Here is a 16,542-nt window from a genome sequence, read left to right as displayed (position 1 = left end):
TTTGTTCAGGTAGCTCAATGCAGGTCAGTATTCATAGTATATCTCAAAATAAAATCAGTTACATATAGATTTGATTCATTATTAATCAGCTATGTATGATTTTAATTGTATGTGTATGCATATAAAATATTAAAGGTTTCTTGGAAATTTACTCTAAGGTCATGGGTAAATAATAACTAGTGTGCTATAGGAGGCAATACAAAGTACAATTATAATATGCCAAAAATTACTAAATTATATTGGTCTCTACTAATGAATTTTTTTAAATAATTAAGAGTAGTATGATATGTATAATAAATACTTCTAGATCCTTCTATTTCTTTTTTAAAATATATTTTTATTTATTTCAGAGAGGAATGGAGAGGCAGAGAGAGATAGAAACATCAATGATGAGATATAATTATTAAATGGCTGCCTCCTGCATGCCTCACGCTGGGGATTGAACCATAACCCGGCATGTGTCCTCACCAGGAATTGAACCATCACCTCCTGGTTCATAGGTGGACACTCAACCACTGAGCCACGCCGACTGGGTGCTTCTATTTCTTAATCTCAGGAAAACCGAACAACTTCCCACCTACAATTCAGACCCATGGGTTTGAAGAAGAAGGGAAAAAGAAGGAAAAAAAAAAGTAGAAGAAAGAAAAGTAAAGAAAGAAACTTTAGAAAGCTTTGAAAGCATTCTAGTAGCATGATGATGTTGTTCATTCATCTGAAGTAATGTACTCATTACTTGATGCTGCTCATTAGCAGCCAGGAGCAAATGGCAATGGAAAATACTTAACCCTTCTTGCATTCAATTTTCAGCAAATATTCATTCAACATCTCTCCTTTCCTCTGTGTCACAGATTATGTGACATGATCTTCCTGATGTCCAAAGTTTTCTATTTATCTATCTTCCCCTTACCAATCTCATTTATACTGTTTTATCTATCTTCCCCTTACCAATCTCATTTATACTGTTTTATATGCCAATCAATTTATGTGTTAACTGTGCTTTACCCCCTACTTATGCCCACTCATTGTAAATCATGAGAATAAAAAATAAATAATTATGAATACTATCATCGCCCATAGATCCTTATATATTTTTCTTGGTTCTTGGCATATGATACTAGAGGGGATTGTAATGAAATGAGCATTGCTTAATTCACTGCAACATCAAATAAATAAGAACAGGCCAAAAATATAAACAAAAAAGTACCCAATAGCACAAAAGTTATGCCTATTGCTTTGAAATCACAAATACTTTTATCTGTGAAATTTCCAAAATCTTGACCAGATTCTTCTTTTGTGTGTGTGACATTATGTTTTTCCACAGGCAGCCTATTTTATCAAAAGTTTATTACTTTCACTTCCTTTGAAATATCTGTCCTCTTGTTCCATAGGTCATAGTCATTTAGTCCCATATGGTTCACCTGATGACTCTTTTTTTCTCTTATTTCTCCTCAGGTTAGTCATATGGCATCCTCCAGCATCCCTCACTTAACATCACTTTTCCCTCCATAGATAATAACTAACATCGTGATATTTCAAGTTCAACTGACAAATGTTTGTACCTAAGAACTTGAAATTGCTTTATGATTCTTTTTCTCAAGCTGTGTATAAAGGGCACATTCAGTTCATGGGGCCTTATATAAAGGGTTTCATCCTGGGAGATTCACAGATACAGAAGAATAACCACAGATAAAAAGAGATACTTGTAATCTTAAGACAACCAAAGCTCCACTACAAGCATTTATTTTTGGCTGTAAACAAAAATTCTTTCTTATAAAAGTTGAGTATGTACTGTTAATTGACCACTATTACTGAACATACATTTTATTATTTTTTATTTTTTTATTAAAATTATTGAGGCTACATTGATTAAAAGGACCATATAGGTTTCAAACATACATTTCTATACTACATGGTCTGTATAGTCTATTCTTTGTCCACCATAGATTCTTACGAGCCATAAGAAAAGATGAAATGCTGATATTTCAACAACATGGATTGATAGACCTGGACAATATTTTTCTGAAATTTTAAAACATACAAATGCTTTAAATCTTTCTGTACCATTTTGAATTAGTTCTGCAATCTGTCAATGAGAGCTACTAACAGTATGTGTAGTTTTAACTACTTTTAATATCAGTTCTCTTGAGAATAAATATTTTTTAGGTATGGACAAGGTAAGGTGTTCAATTTTCTGTGCCTATTTATTTTTGACATGTGTCAAAATGGCAAAACCCGAATTGATGAGAGAATCATTGATTGGTTGCCTCCTGCACACCCCCTACTGAGAATGCAGCCCACAATCTGGGCACATGCCCTGACCAGGAATAGAACTGTGACCTCCTGGTTCATAGTTTGACACTCAACCACTGAGCAACACTGGCCAGGCAGTACTATCCAGATTTAATAAAACCTACATGTGCACAGACACAAACATGCAGCTTACAAGGTTCAGTCCTGATCGCACCATTTAATAATTATGCAGAACTTAGAATTCAATTAAACTTCACACACCTTAGATTCTTGTAAGGTTAAATGAAATTATCATTAAGATTTCTTTAACTGCAAAGTTCTGATATTTTCAAGATTGTGGAGAAACCTGTGTCTGTGGGCAGGAGGATATAGTAAAAATGTAATAAAAATTTGCATGTGGATAACCCAAACAGGTGGAATTGCTTATGGCATGATAAAAGACACACACACACACACACACACACACACACACACACACACACAGAGAGAGAGAGAGAGAGAGACTCGTCCAATGGGATAAAGATAAGACCATTGATGGAAAGGTCCAGAATTCCATGCTGAGTTGTTTTTACATACAGAATGGTATGTGAGGTCCTGCTGAGAGCTGTTGTAGGAATTCACAGAGCACTGTCTGAGTGACAAATTTGCTTTCATTCATGGATTGGAGGAACAAGAAAATGAATCACAATGGTATTTCCATAAGGAAATACTACAGAGTGTTTCCTTATGTCATTTTAAATGTAAGACAGGGAAGAAAATTTAGGATTGTTGAAATTAAGAGCAATTTTTGTTTTTCACAATAATGCCATCTGAAATTTGGTTGCTCACTCTTGACTAAAACTATCAGGTATTTACCAATTCTGTTTTCTAAACCAAGAGAAAACTTTGGTCTCACAAAGAGGATTATAAAGTCATAACAACTACTATGTAGTTTCCCTATAATTTGAATAAACACATGTGATGAATTACTTAGGACTGTGGTCGGCAAACCTCGGCTCCCAAGCCACATGCGGCTCTTTGGCCCCTTGAGTGTGGCTCTTCCACAAAATACCAGGTACCCCAAAAGTTAATAAAAATGTACCTACCGATATAGTTTAAGTTTAAAAAATTTGGCTGTCAAAAGAAATTTCAGTCATTGTGCTGTTGATATTTGGCTCTGTTGACTAATAAGTTTGCCAACCACTGACTTAGGAAAACTAGAAGTACCGCTTGAGAAGAATTAAAATACATTTGTTTCCTTTTTATTGAATTTTGGATAATGCTGGTTAACAAAATTATACAGGTTTCAGGTGCACAATTCCACAACACCAGAAACGTAGCAAAGGCTTCTACTATTCTATTAGAGAATCTTCATACGCATTTTATTTTTTTATATTATATCTAGATCTTGTGGAATCCCTAATGGTCATAGATTAATAATTAATCACTCATATGCCTATTATTATTGAGAATTATGCAGAATTTAAATACTTTATTTCACTTTCTGGTTATTAAAACACCTTTATTGTATGAAGAGTTTCCAAACTTACAGGAGTAGTGTGTGTGTCTTTTTTTTTTTTTTTAAGGACAGAATTAGTCATAAAATAATTTTGAAATTTCAACTTAATTGACCATTATATTTTAATTCAAAGATATGCATTTAGCACTCACTTTGCTTAGGGCAATCGACAGAGTGTCCTAGAACTGCCTATAAGTAGTCACTATCTAAATATAAGATATCATTTTGCAGACTTAGCTATAAATTTTTAATATTTTTAATAAAAATATTTCATAGCTTAAGTTATCATGAATGTAACCATAGAACCCTAGAATGGGAAGGGATTTTAACAATTATTGGGTTGTTGGTTATAATTAGATATAATTAGCTTAGATGTTAACTAAAACAATGAAAATACAGACACCAACAGCAAAAACAGTTAGGAGTCTGGTTTATATTATACTGAGAAATCAATCTGTTGAGTAATCAAGATTTTGCACTTATGTATGTTGACTTATGCCCTAAACTTTGATATTTCCCCAAAACATACATACAATAATGTATTTGAGTAGGCAGTTTTCTCATAGGCTTTAGGATGTGGCAATTTGAAGTATATATACACAGAAATAGAGTCTCACATTTCCTGAGGATGTTTGATAAATTTTTATAGTATTACAGTGTTTTTCAGAAGCAAAATAAATTACATTTATAAAGGTTTTATAATGTCATTACTTATGGTGCAGTACATGTAGCAGCTGCTTCTGATTTAAAAGCACATTGTATCCCAAAATTCTCTTTATAGGTTGTTTTTATAAAAACTAGAAACACATGAGAAAAATATTAAGTATTAGCCTAAGTCCTCAGGACAATGCACACATACTTCACACCAAGTTATTTAAAAGTTAGCTTTTATATTAGACGGCTATTGTTTTATTCTTAGGGCCAGTTCTGTGTTACCACATCACTGCATGCTACACTAGTCTTTTTACGTGACTTTAATTCACAATGCATATTACACACTGTTTCTTAAATGATACCAATATCTTGACCAAAATGGCTATAGAAAAGAAAACAACTCTCAAATTTACTTAAACAGAATTCCCAATATTGCATTCATTACCATTTTACATTCCAGCCTGTGTCCCCATTACTATGGAGCCTTAGCTCTAGGCACAATGAAACTTTCCTCTTGCATATACTTGATCTCTGCTTTCATTCTGTTCACAGGCCATTTTTTATAGGAAATATCTAAGGCCCCTTTCCATAATGTCATCTCTTCTCCTTGTTATGTCACTTATCAAAATCTTACTTGTGTCCAATTTTAATTATTCTGGTCTACTATCTAGAATCTGTGACCTTTGAATCTGTGTTGGGTTTTGGTTCTCCAAAATGTGTGACATCATATATTTACTCAAAATTATCATTCAGCTGCTCTCTTAAGAGACCTTTATTGAGCATTGATAACCTGAGTCCTGAGAAACTGATATTGTGAAACACAGAAAGAGCAGATAAACTTTAAAATAAGTATATTCCCTTCTCAGGAGAAGGGAATGTTACACCGAATTCAGAGTTTTCCTGTATTTCCATTATACTCACTGCCCTGATTGCAACATGTCGCTCACTCTCATTTTGCTCTATGCCCCCAACAGCACAAATTTTAGTTTCATTTTTACTCCACAATAATTTCTATGGCCTTGATACAGATAATTTAAAAGAGGTCTCCATGATTAAAAGATAGGATTAAACCAAGTCTGACTGCATATGGAATTGGAACTACTCCCAGAAACATTTACATTAAAAATTTTTAGAGAGCTTGCCCCGCCCCTCTGGAATATCAATAACTTAAACCATTCGAAAATATAAGAGTGTGGTAGAAAATGCTCATTAGTATGCTTACCAAATTATGTCTGATTTTTCCTGATGGCCTATTTCAGTGCTTTTGTACTATTTCAAATACTCTAACATTTTCTTTCTCTATTTCCAAACTTATAGAATGTCAACATAATGACCTGTACGTACTCATCCTTATTTTTAAAAAGCATTTAGGTATCTAATTCCAGTGGCCTTTTTAAAAATGCATGTGTCTGTTTATGTTGTTATTGGATTTCTAGTCATTATATTGACATTTTTGTTTGTCTATGTGATAATATGAAGCTGCCTTAATTATTGAAGCAATATTTAATTTTTTTTTTAAATCTAGTCATTAAAGTTCCTCATCTGTGTTCATCTTCAAGATCATTGTGGCATTGAGGTCTTTTGCATTTTCATAAACTTTTAAAATTAGCTTTTCAATTTTCACTAATCTCAGAAACTATTTCATATTGAAGAGCTTAAAGTGATGTCTCAGTAAGAGAAAGTGTGATCCTGGATTAAATTCTGAGTTTAAGTGGGAAGTTGCCATAAATACATTATTTGAAAATGGACTGTTTAATTTTAATGTTATCTATAATTGTATATAATTACATTGTTATTTTTTTTAATTTTTTGATTTTACTATAATTATATTAGACACTTTTCTAAATCTTAGGTTATAGGTGCTGAAATAGTCATGTAGAGGTATAAATGGATATGATGTCTACAAATGGGAGAAGGTAATTTTAGTACATATAATACATGTAATAATATATAGGAAAAACATTCACAAGCCTACAGAAGTCTATAACACAATAAGAAAAATATGGACAGGTAAATAGAAAATTGGCAATAAGATTAGCTAAGTATTTCACAAAAGATGACATCCAAATCTCCTGCTGGAAGATATACGGTATACATAAAGTGCTCAACTCATTAGGAAATGTAGGTTTAAACCACTCAAAACCAGAATTACTGTGAATGAAAGTCCCCAAATCCCAGGGAACACTCAAAGATCTATGTTAAACTACAAAAACTAGAGACATTAAAGAAGACTTAAATAGAGAGATACAATGTGCTTGGAGATTAGAAGAATAAAAAAAATTTAGATTAAATGCCCTCCCAATCAATATCCCTGTAGTTTTTCTTTTAAGTTTATTTTGGAAAAAAAAAATTTTAAACTTTGGAGGGTCACTCAAATTGTGCACAGAAGTTCTGCACCTCATTCTGCAATTTTACCAATGATCTACCATTTCATGAATTTGTTTAGTCACTTAAGGTTTGTAAAGATTTTATATTCTGGCAGAACTACTTCCATTTTGTCACTGCTTCCAGGACTTGTCCCTTCTTGGAAACGATAGATTTGGAGTACTTGCATACTCACACTAACTTGGCAAGGATTCAAGTCTCATTTCTGTTCCCTGCTGATGAAATCTCTGTTTAGTTTCTTGCTGACGTTATCTATCTTGCTTGGAGCAGTATTTAGTGCTCATCAACGAAACATTTGGGGATGTTAAAAGACTTTTGGGGATCAAATCTCTGTGATTCCCACCTCCCTAAAATTGTGTTCTCCGGTTTTTAGTCACTCAGGCAGACTCAGATGCTAACCACTATCTATTTATCCAATAAGACTGCTTCTCTCTGTTTGAGCTCTAATTACATAATTTCCCCATTCCCACAACCAGAAAGTAGCCTCTGTAGGGAGAATAGGCACTGTTTATTGATACAGAATTTCAGTTTGGGAAGATGAAAAAGTCCTATAGATAGATGGTAATGATCGTTGTACAACTAAGTGAATATACTTAATGACACTCGGTTTTACACATAAAATTGTAAAAATCATAAAATGAGCATTATGTATGTTTTATCACAATTTTAAAAAGTGTGTTCACCAGTAGATTGTCAAAAACTTCAGGAATTTATTATTATACTAGTGGCCCAGTGTATGGAATTTGTGCACTCGGGGGGAGGGGATCCCCCAGCCTGGCCTGTGCCCTGTACAGTGTAGGAGCCTCACAATACATCACCCAAAGAGGTAGGCCTGGGGTCCCACAGCTCTGCACGGTGCTCCTCAATGCGTTGCCCCAAAGAGACAGGCCGGAGCTGGGGGTCCCTCCACGCTGTGCAGAGCCGTGGGACCCCAGGCCTTGGCGTGCAGAGCTGAGGGGTCCCAGGTCTTACCGCGTGGAGGCCTCCACCAGGCCCTGTCCCTGGGCCTGGGGCTCCAACAGGCCTCGGGCTTCCTGTTGATGGATTGTGACAGCATGACCCAAGTCCCCAAAACTGCAAGTCCTCGTCCACCTGTGCCTGCTGAGCAAGCAGCTGGCTGATTGGTAGTTATGTGTGAGGGCACCCTGACTATTTGCATATTACCCTTTTATTAGTATAGACTAGTGTCCTGGGGCTAGAAATCTGTGCACGAGGCTGGGGGTGGGGTGGGGGTGAGGAGGAGTCTTTCAGCCCAGCCTGTACCCTCTACAATCTTGGACAATTTGGGAGATGTTCGGCTATTAGGCCTGTGGGATCAGGCCTAAACAGGCAGTTGGACATCCCTCTCAAAATCTGGGACCACTGGCTCCTAACCATTCACCTACCTGCCAGCCTGTTCATCCCCAACTGCCCTCCCCTGCTGGCCTGATCACTCCCAAGGCTTTTATTAGTATAGTTATGACCCTTCACAGATAATTTCACTAACCGTGCTTTACAATAAGAACTTGACAATTTAATCATTAGGGCCAGACACCAAGATTTCCTTTCTTTGAGTAGTGGAGGGAATAATTATCTAGTCTTTAAGTTTCCCTGAACATCAAATGAGATAATGACTTAAAAAAGTATAAAAGTACCATTTAAAGACAACTGTCTTTTTCATGTACTGAAAAGACAATAAAGTGGTAAAATGAAAAACACCATTTTTATTTTCCCCCTTCCTTCCTTAACAGCCTTTATTTCAACTTTGAAATTTATAAAAATTTCGCTCCTATTTTTATTTCTTTACATTCAATATTATTTTGGATTACTTTTAGGTTTTATATTAGTTACAGAATAATGGCTGTTGAGACAACCATATACTCTACAAAGTGTCCCCCGATATTTCCAGTCCCCGCCTGGCATCATACCATCATTACAACACATTGACTATATTCCCTGTTTAAGTGACAATAGCTTTTACGGTTCCTTCCAGTCTTTCTTTTGTGTGACTCGTCCCTCCTTTTCTTTCTTACCTCTTCACTCATTTTCTTTATATAGTATTTCAAAGCTCAGTGAAGGCACTGGGACACGCTTAATCCAATTTGCAGACCAGAACACTAAGGCCAATTCCTGTTGGCTGTGGAACTGGACTCAGCTGTGCAGGCAGCCCTCACAACTGTGCTCTCTGCCTTTCTTAAGGGACAGCTGCAGGGCAAACAGAACAAACTTCTCTGTGAGTCTCCGAACCTCATTCTCAAGCACCTCTTCATCGTGGATGCTTCACATTTCTCCCCCCCGACCCCCCCATTCTCCCCCCAACCCCCTCACCCCCGGCTCTGGTGAGCAGGTGGTAGGCTTCACACTCACCATGCAGGCTTGCACACAGTAGGGCAGGGCAGGCACGGGCTTGCTTTTGGGCCAAAGAGAGAGCAGGAGTCACAGCCTCTCAAGTTCACAGGCCATGGCAAGGCTGAGGCCCAGTTAGTGCTGGGAGCATCACCAAACAATTGCAATTGGGTACCCGGCAGTGCGATACCCCTCCATTGAGATGGTGCTGCCCCTGAACCCCCACCTCAGGGCTGTGGGTCCATATCCTTCCACACCAGCAGTCACTGTCTCTTGTTTTCTGCATCTCGGGGCCACCGCAGAACCTTGCTCTCCTCTGGTGAGGCAGATCCCCACCTGCCGGCTCCCTGCCCTGGCCCGAGCCCCCTCAGGTGCATCCCGCCTTGGCGCCACTCTGCGCTCCTTGGGCCACCCGCCTCCTGTGCTTTGCAGAAACTTCCTTCTTTTCCTTTAGGCACTCTCTTTAGACCCCTGGAGCTTGGCTTTGGTCGCTCCACCCCTTCGTGGCTCCATGAAGCCCTCACCGCACGTGGCTCTCCCAGGTCACCTCCAGCCAGGGCCGAATGGGCCCTGCAGTGAGCTGACTGTGAGGGGGCCCCCTTGACTACTCCCAGGCTGCTGATGGTCTCAGGACCCTGGGGATGGGGCTGGTGCTGCCTAGCCCAGGACTGGGTCTGGCACCTGTCTGGGACCCAGGCTGCTTGGCGCCATCCTGCCCCACTGCTTGGCACCTGTGTATGCAAATTAACCCACCATCTTGGTTGGGTTAATTTGTATACTCACTCCTGATTGGCTGGTGGGTGTTACACGGGTACCACCAATTTGCATATTTCCCTTTTATTAGTGTAGACGTTTTGACTTTTAATAATGCCTTGTATACAACAAAGTTCAACAAAATTGTGTTTGAATGAAGAACTCAACTTTCATCGGAATAAAACAAGTACTTATTTTTAAAAATTCCATCAATGCAAGGATAAGATAAAGAAGGACTAAAGCTTAACTTAAGATCACAGCCTTTTCCTCTCCTCCTCTATTGGTTGGTATTTAGTATTATCAAACTATCACCAACCTGTCCAATGTCAGGTTTTTTGTTCTCTATGTGTGTTTGTTTCAGTCATATGTTTGTAATTATTCTCTGTAAGTATATTTTTAATGTAACTACTTCATAAGGATAGAAATCCCAGTACCAATATTTCTTTCAAAAAACATAGCAAAATGTGACTAAGCAGGTTGCATACACCACTAAGTACTGCAATATTGTAAGATTTAAAAAGTTTTCTGAAGTGCTAAGTCACAATAAGCTCTCCCCTACCCAAAGCTACACTTACAATTTTTGTTTCATGTTTTATTATATTAAGTAAAACTTGCAAATGCTTTATGTCATAGGGGGCAACGTAAATCAGTCACTTTTAAGGATAGAATTGTTGGCATTTGGATGTCCTCTAGCATGTCAAAAAATCTGAAGGCATGCTGTTTCCTTCCTGGCAAAGAACTCAAATTCTCAAGTGGAAATCTGCAGGAGCCATTTGTAAACATGTTCTATTCACTTCTTGTCTGGACTGACACATCTCTACAGTCACACTTCTGCCCTGCCAGTCACAACTCTGCAGGCACCCATCAGATCGATAATCACTGTCTTCTTTCTAGTGCAATTTTGAACACCTCACATTATTCCACCAGTGCATCAATGAGAACATTATTCCACCAGTGCATCAGTGAGAACAAAAGGGCAGAGGGCAGGCCCACCAGTTATCTTTTGAACTTTACAAAATTTTATTACTCTGTATATATAACAGTATGCAAAAATAAATAACATGTCACTATTTTGCTTTTACAGAATTTTATAAAAAATATGTCTGTCATATCTATTCAAACTGATTATTCTTTAAAATATATATTTCTTTCCCCTTCTCCATCTGCTCATATCAGAACTCAATTCAATGTTAAATTTAGACAAGATTTTTGAGCAGAGGACTCTGTGATGCTAGCCTCATTATTATAATTACTGCAAGAGAGAGAGATAAAAAGGAACAGGCAGGTATCTTCCAAACCCATTGAACTGCTTTTGCAAAGTTTTACAAATCAAATGTTAGTCTATTTGCTTATTTATCTTTATAAGTACAAAAACATCAGTCATTTTGCTCACTTAAGGTGGCCTTTCCTTAACCTGAAAACATGATCTTAAAAATGTCACAGAAAGGAAAAATAAAAATAAGTTTAAAATACATTAGATGGTCTGCTTAGATAAAATTAAGCTGTATTAAATAATATAAACATTATATGTTATTTTGTTGATTTTTCAATGTATTTTAAATTGAAATCATAAACACTGTTCTGAACCTAAAATTTATTCCTATTAAAATAGATAATATAAAACAAAATGAAAGAAAAACCATTAAATAAAATATTTATTAAAACATGTTCCCTATGGTATATTAGGACAGAGACATACTCAAATCAGTGTAATTGATTAGAATCACTTGAAAAGCTATGGTTCTAGAAGGCTTTGAAATTGATGGATAATGTACACTAATGAAAGAGAAACATGCAAATTGACCATACCTCTGATACACTCACCAGCCACACCCACCAGCCAATCGGATGCAAGTATGCAAATTAGCCCAACAAAGATGGCAGTGGCCATGGAGCTGGAGCAAGCAGGCCTGCCTCTGCTCAAGACTATAAAGTTTCAATTCTAGAAGATAAATTAAACTCAGATACCTGCTTTGAGCTGGCCCTGGCCTCTGCTCAAGAAGGCACTGGAACAAAAAGAAAAAAAAGAAGGGGCTGGAAGCCTGAATCACTAAGGTCAGCCTGAAAACAGCCCTTAGCTCCTCACCTAGGATGGCCAGGCACCCCAGTGGGACCCCCACCCTGATCTGGAACACCCTTCAGGGCAAACCAGCTGGCCCCCACCTGTGCATCAAGCCTCTATCTATACTAATAAAAGGGTAATATGCTAATTAACCTGGGAGACCTTCCAGGACACCTTCTGGACTTTCTTCTGAACAAAGCCATGGTGGTAGGGCCGAGGTAGAGGCAGTTAGAGGCCAAGAGAGGAGGGCAGTTGTGGGTGATCAGGCCAGGATGGGATGGCAATTGTGAGTGATCAGGCTGGTGGGGCATGGGGCGGTTGGGGGTAAGCAGACCATCAGGGGGTCTAATTGGGAGTGAGCAGGATGTCAGTGGGGGTCAGTTGGAGGTGATCAGGATAGTGGGGGGGGGGGCCGGTTTGGAGTGAGCAGGCCAGCAAGGGGTAGTTGGGGGTGAGCAGGGCAGTGGGGAGGTAAGAAGGGTGAGCAGACCAGCAGGGAGGTCAGTTGGGTTGAGCAGGTCGGCATGGGGGGAGGGGGAAAGTTGGGGCAATCACACTGGCAATGTGGGAACTTGGGGATGATCAGGCTGGTGGCAAGCGGCAATTGGGAGCAAGCAGTCCAGCAGGCAGTGTAGTTAGGGGCAATCAAGCAGACAGGTAGATGAGCCATTAGGAGCCAGCAGTCCTGGATTGCGAGAGGGATGTCCGACTGCAAGTTTAGACCCAATCCACCTGTAAACTGGCAGTAGGACATCCTTCAAGGGGTCCCAGATTAGAGGGGGTGCAGGCCGGGCTGAGGGAACCCCACTCCTTGAATTTTGTGCACCAGGCCACTACTATTCTATAATTAAATGTGACAAATATAAATTTAGTTTCAACTGTGAATCAATAGTGAATATGGTTCACACTGCCAATTGTCAGGTAACTTCTTTATTAAAAGAATACAAAATATAATTGATGCCACACAGGTGATTGAAAACTAATGCATAAAAGCAAATAATGCACTATTTAGGCAATGAGATAGCCAGCAGAATTGTCCACAGACATTTTAGATCTTGGTAGCTTAAATTTTTCAATTTATTATGCTATTAATGTAAAACATAGTATAGAGCTAATATAGACAGCACACTCAATAATTGTATTTGAAGCCACATCTCATGAACAGTTATTACTTCAAAGTTGGATTAAGAGATAAGCTTACTATTACCTTGCTGTAGTAAACAATATGAAGAGGAGTGAAGGCAAATGTACACAAAAACACACCTACACACACACACACACACACACACACACACACACACAAACACACACATGCATGCACGCATGCACACATTTTATAGCAATGAGAATACTTTTTTAAAAGATTAAGCATCACAAGCAAATATTACAAGGACAACTCTGTTGTCAAAGTTATTTCAGCCATGTGGTTAATTTTAGAAACATACTCATATGTTGCATAATAATGATTCATTCTAAATTCCCTTCTTATTGGCATGCAGGTTTTATATTTAATGATTTTTTTTGCACAGAAAACACAATGAAAAACCCTATTTAAAGTAATTCCTACTGAGGAGGTATTTCCCAAAGTTGGGATGAAATTGCTGCCGATAGTACTCCCTAGAATATAAAAACTGCCTCTTGAAAATGATGTATTCAAGGCGATATCTTAGTTTGTGTTCTATGAGGTATACTATGACCGAGGAGTGAACCCTCATTTTCTCCCATGTCATCAGCTGCTGGTGTAACATGTGCTTCATCTTGACTATTTTCATGGTGAACAGGGCTGGCATAAGGCAGTGCACTTCTCTTTCCTGACTTTCTGGTCATGGCTAGAAACAGAGGCTCCCATATTAGCTTTGCATAAAGCTAAAAGGAAGCAGAGTTTACATTTATGTCAAAAGGAACTGCATAGAATAAAAGGAAACAAAAGTAACAAAAGTGTAAGTTGTGAATGGCCTCTTTTGTTAGTAGAATCTCTGAGTTTTTTACTGCTAACACTATACATCGGAAAACTTAGAGAAAATGAAAGGTTATGTTGGTATTTAATTTGAATTATATGTGAAGATCCAGGACCATTCATCCCTGCTGTATTTACAGTTGGCACTTTAGTCACTGTAGGACTTGCAACATTTATAAGAACAATTTTATTTTTAATGTGTACACAGTATACAGACAAGGTCAAATTTGCAAAATGAGTTTTCTTGGCATCTGAATAAGGTCTAGTCTATGCAAATGTATGGAAAGAGAATTCAGTGAAGGGGGGAAAAAATGAAGGTTCTGATTACTAATGCAAAAACTTCAGGGTGTACTCAATTATCCTATCATCCTTCTTTGCAGTTGTTGCAATGGTTTAGTTATTTTCTGTGTTTATTTTAAGCTAACAAGCCTGATAAGTATGATATAACTTAATGAAGCTTGATTATGACTGTCCAAGCAACACAATATTGGGAAAAACCACTTATAGGACATACGGAACCACATACATTATGTGTATGTGTGTGTGTGTGTGTGTGTGTATAGTTGCAGTGAGGTGGTTTTTCCTCATACATTTCTAAGGTTAGGTAAACTGTTAGAAAAACTATGAATAAATTTATAGGGAGTATTTCTTATTGCTAAATAATGTGCCTCATGGTATTTCTTCACTAAGCTTTTTACAAAACTTTAATTGGTTATAAAGAACTGTAATTTAGATTAATCACTATAAGTTGACTTGTATGTATAAACAAAAAGACAATGACTATTTAGATTTGTAACATTTCAATAAAAACAAAAGCCTAATATATCTTTAAATTATTAAAATTCAAGTTTTACTACTACCTTTTTAGCTTTATTTTATCTTTATTTTCTAAAAAAAATATTTTTTTTAAATTAATTTTAGAGAGGAAGGGAGAGGGGAAAGAGAGATAGAAGCATCAATGATGAGAAAAATCATTGACCAGCTGCTTCCTGCACCCCCCCTACTGGGAATCAAGCTCACAACCTGGGAATGTGCCCTTGGACAGAATCAAACCCAGGACCCTTCAGTCCATAGGTACACTCTCTATCCATTGAGCCAAACTGGCCAGAGCTTTAGTTTTATTTTAATTTTAAAGTGTCATTTGAAATTTTCAAGAATTTAAAATTGGTTTTGGTATTAAGAAATTGAGATTCCTATGACTTACCTGACAAAGGTATACATGGATAACATTTATAACACACAAAATATATCCACATATAAATTTTCTTTTTCAACACACAAGTAAAATCAGCAGAAGACAAAAAAAATCTAGGATTCTAATGTTAGAAATAAGACAAGAAAAATGGAATGAAAAGAAATAATGAGTTTAGGTATCAGGCAAAGGACATTTTGTGTTTTATTTCTTTTATTTTTAAATTTTATTTATTATTATTATTATTATTTTATTTTATTTTTTTAATCCTCACCTGAGGATATTTTTCCATTGATTTTTAAGGAGAGTTGAAGACAGAGGAAAACACACAGAGAAACACTGATGTGAGAGAAACATATCAATTGGTTGACTCCTGAACTCGCCCCAACCATGGCCCAGGACAGGAAGGAGCCTACAACCACAGTAGGTGCCCTTGACCAGAATCAAACATGGAAACCTCTCTTCACTGAGCCAAACCAGCTAGGGCCATTTTGGGTTTTAAAAATATCAATTCAGACCAATTAAACTCTATAACTCTATATTGATATCTGTTAGTTGCAGTTACTATGCTGGGATATCTCAGGTTTACAATGAATGATTCTTTACAAGAATCACAATGAGCAGGAACATACATACAAAGGTAAAAGCTAACTTTTCAGAACCCGCTTAAATAGAATTCCTGTTTTTGCCTTCTTTTCATGCACTAATTTATCATATGGATATTTCAAAAATTTTACATGATCACCATTCCTAAAATCTTTTCTGGCTGCTAACATAAGAACAGATTCTCTATTTCACTCTAAACAACAAAAAATATATTAAAGCAATTTGTTCTTTTTCATTGAAACTTGTATAAAGGAAAATGTTTGATACTTTGTCAAGGGATTTTGAAGTGCATTTTAGTGATAAGTAATCAAAATAACAAAAAATAAATAAAATAATAGTTGATGTAGCAATTCACTCACTAGCAGTTTACCCAGTAGATGTACTCTTAGAAATATATGAAGATGTATGTACAACAGTATTCATTATAACACTTTATATAACAACCAATGACAATAACAAAGGAACCAACCTAAATATTTATGCAAGATTACTTGAATACTAATCAATAATTCTTTTACCATGATCTGATCTGCTTATATCTCCTCACAAGAAGCAATGAGAGTGATTTTTCTTTATGTAGCAAAATCTCATGATAACAGAAGAGAAACAAAATCAAATGACAGAGATCCAAATTTCTATGTCTCATTGCTTTATCTTTTTCCTTTTATTTTTTTGAAATATATGATTCAATGGAATTTGGTATATTGTTAATGTGCCACCATTATTTCTATTTCCAAAATGTCTTCATCAACTTGAAAAGAAATCTTATACCTTCTAAACAGTCTCTTCCTAGTCACCTAGCCCCCATATTCTTATTATATAGATTATTTTGGGGGTTTCCAATTATCCTTCTTTTATAA

At 36.9% G+C, this 16,542-nt stretch overlaps 1 protein-coding gene across 1 annotated transcript in view; it reads left to right on the top strand.

Annotated features, from left to right (window-relative positions):
• Positions 1–16,542, top strand: part of CDH9 (cadherin 9) — a 92,252-nt gene that overhangs the window by 34,403 nt on the left and 41,307 nt on the right. The gene's annotated exons all lie outside the window — the stretch shown is intronic.

This window comes from Pipistrellus kuhlii, unplaced genomic scaffold (assembly GCF_014108245.1).
Source record: "Pipistrellus kuhlii isolate mPipKuh1 unplaced genomic scaffold, mPipKuh1.p scaffold_m20_p_4, whole genome shotgun sequence".
In the NCBI taxonomy this organism is placed as follows: domain Eukaryota; kingdom Metazoa; phylum Chordata; class Mammalia; order Chiroptera; family Vespertilionidae; genus Pipistrellus; species Pipistrellus kuhlii.
This window is presented reverse-complemented; position numbering and strand designations above follow the sequence as displayed.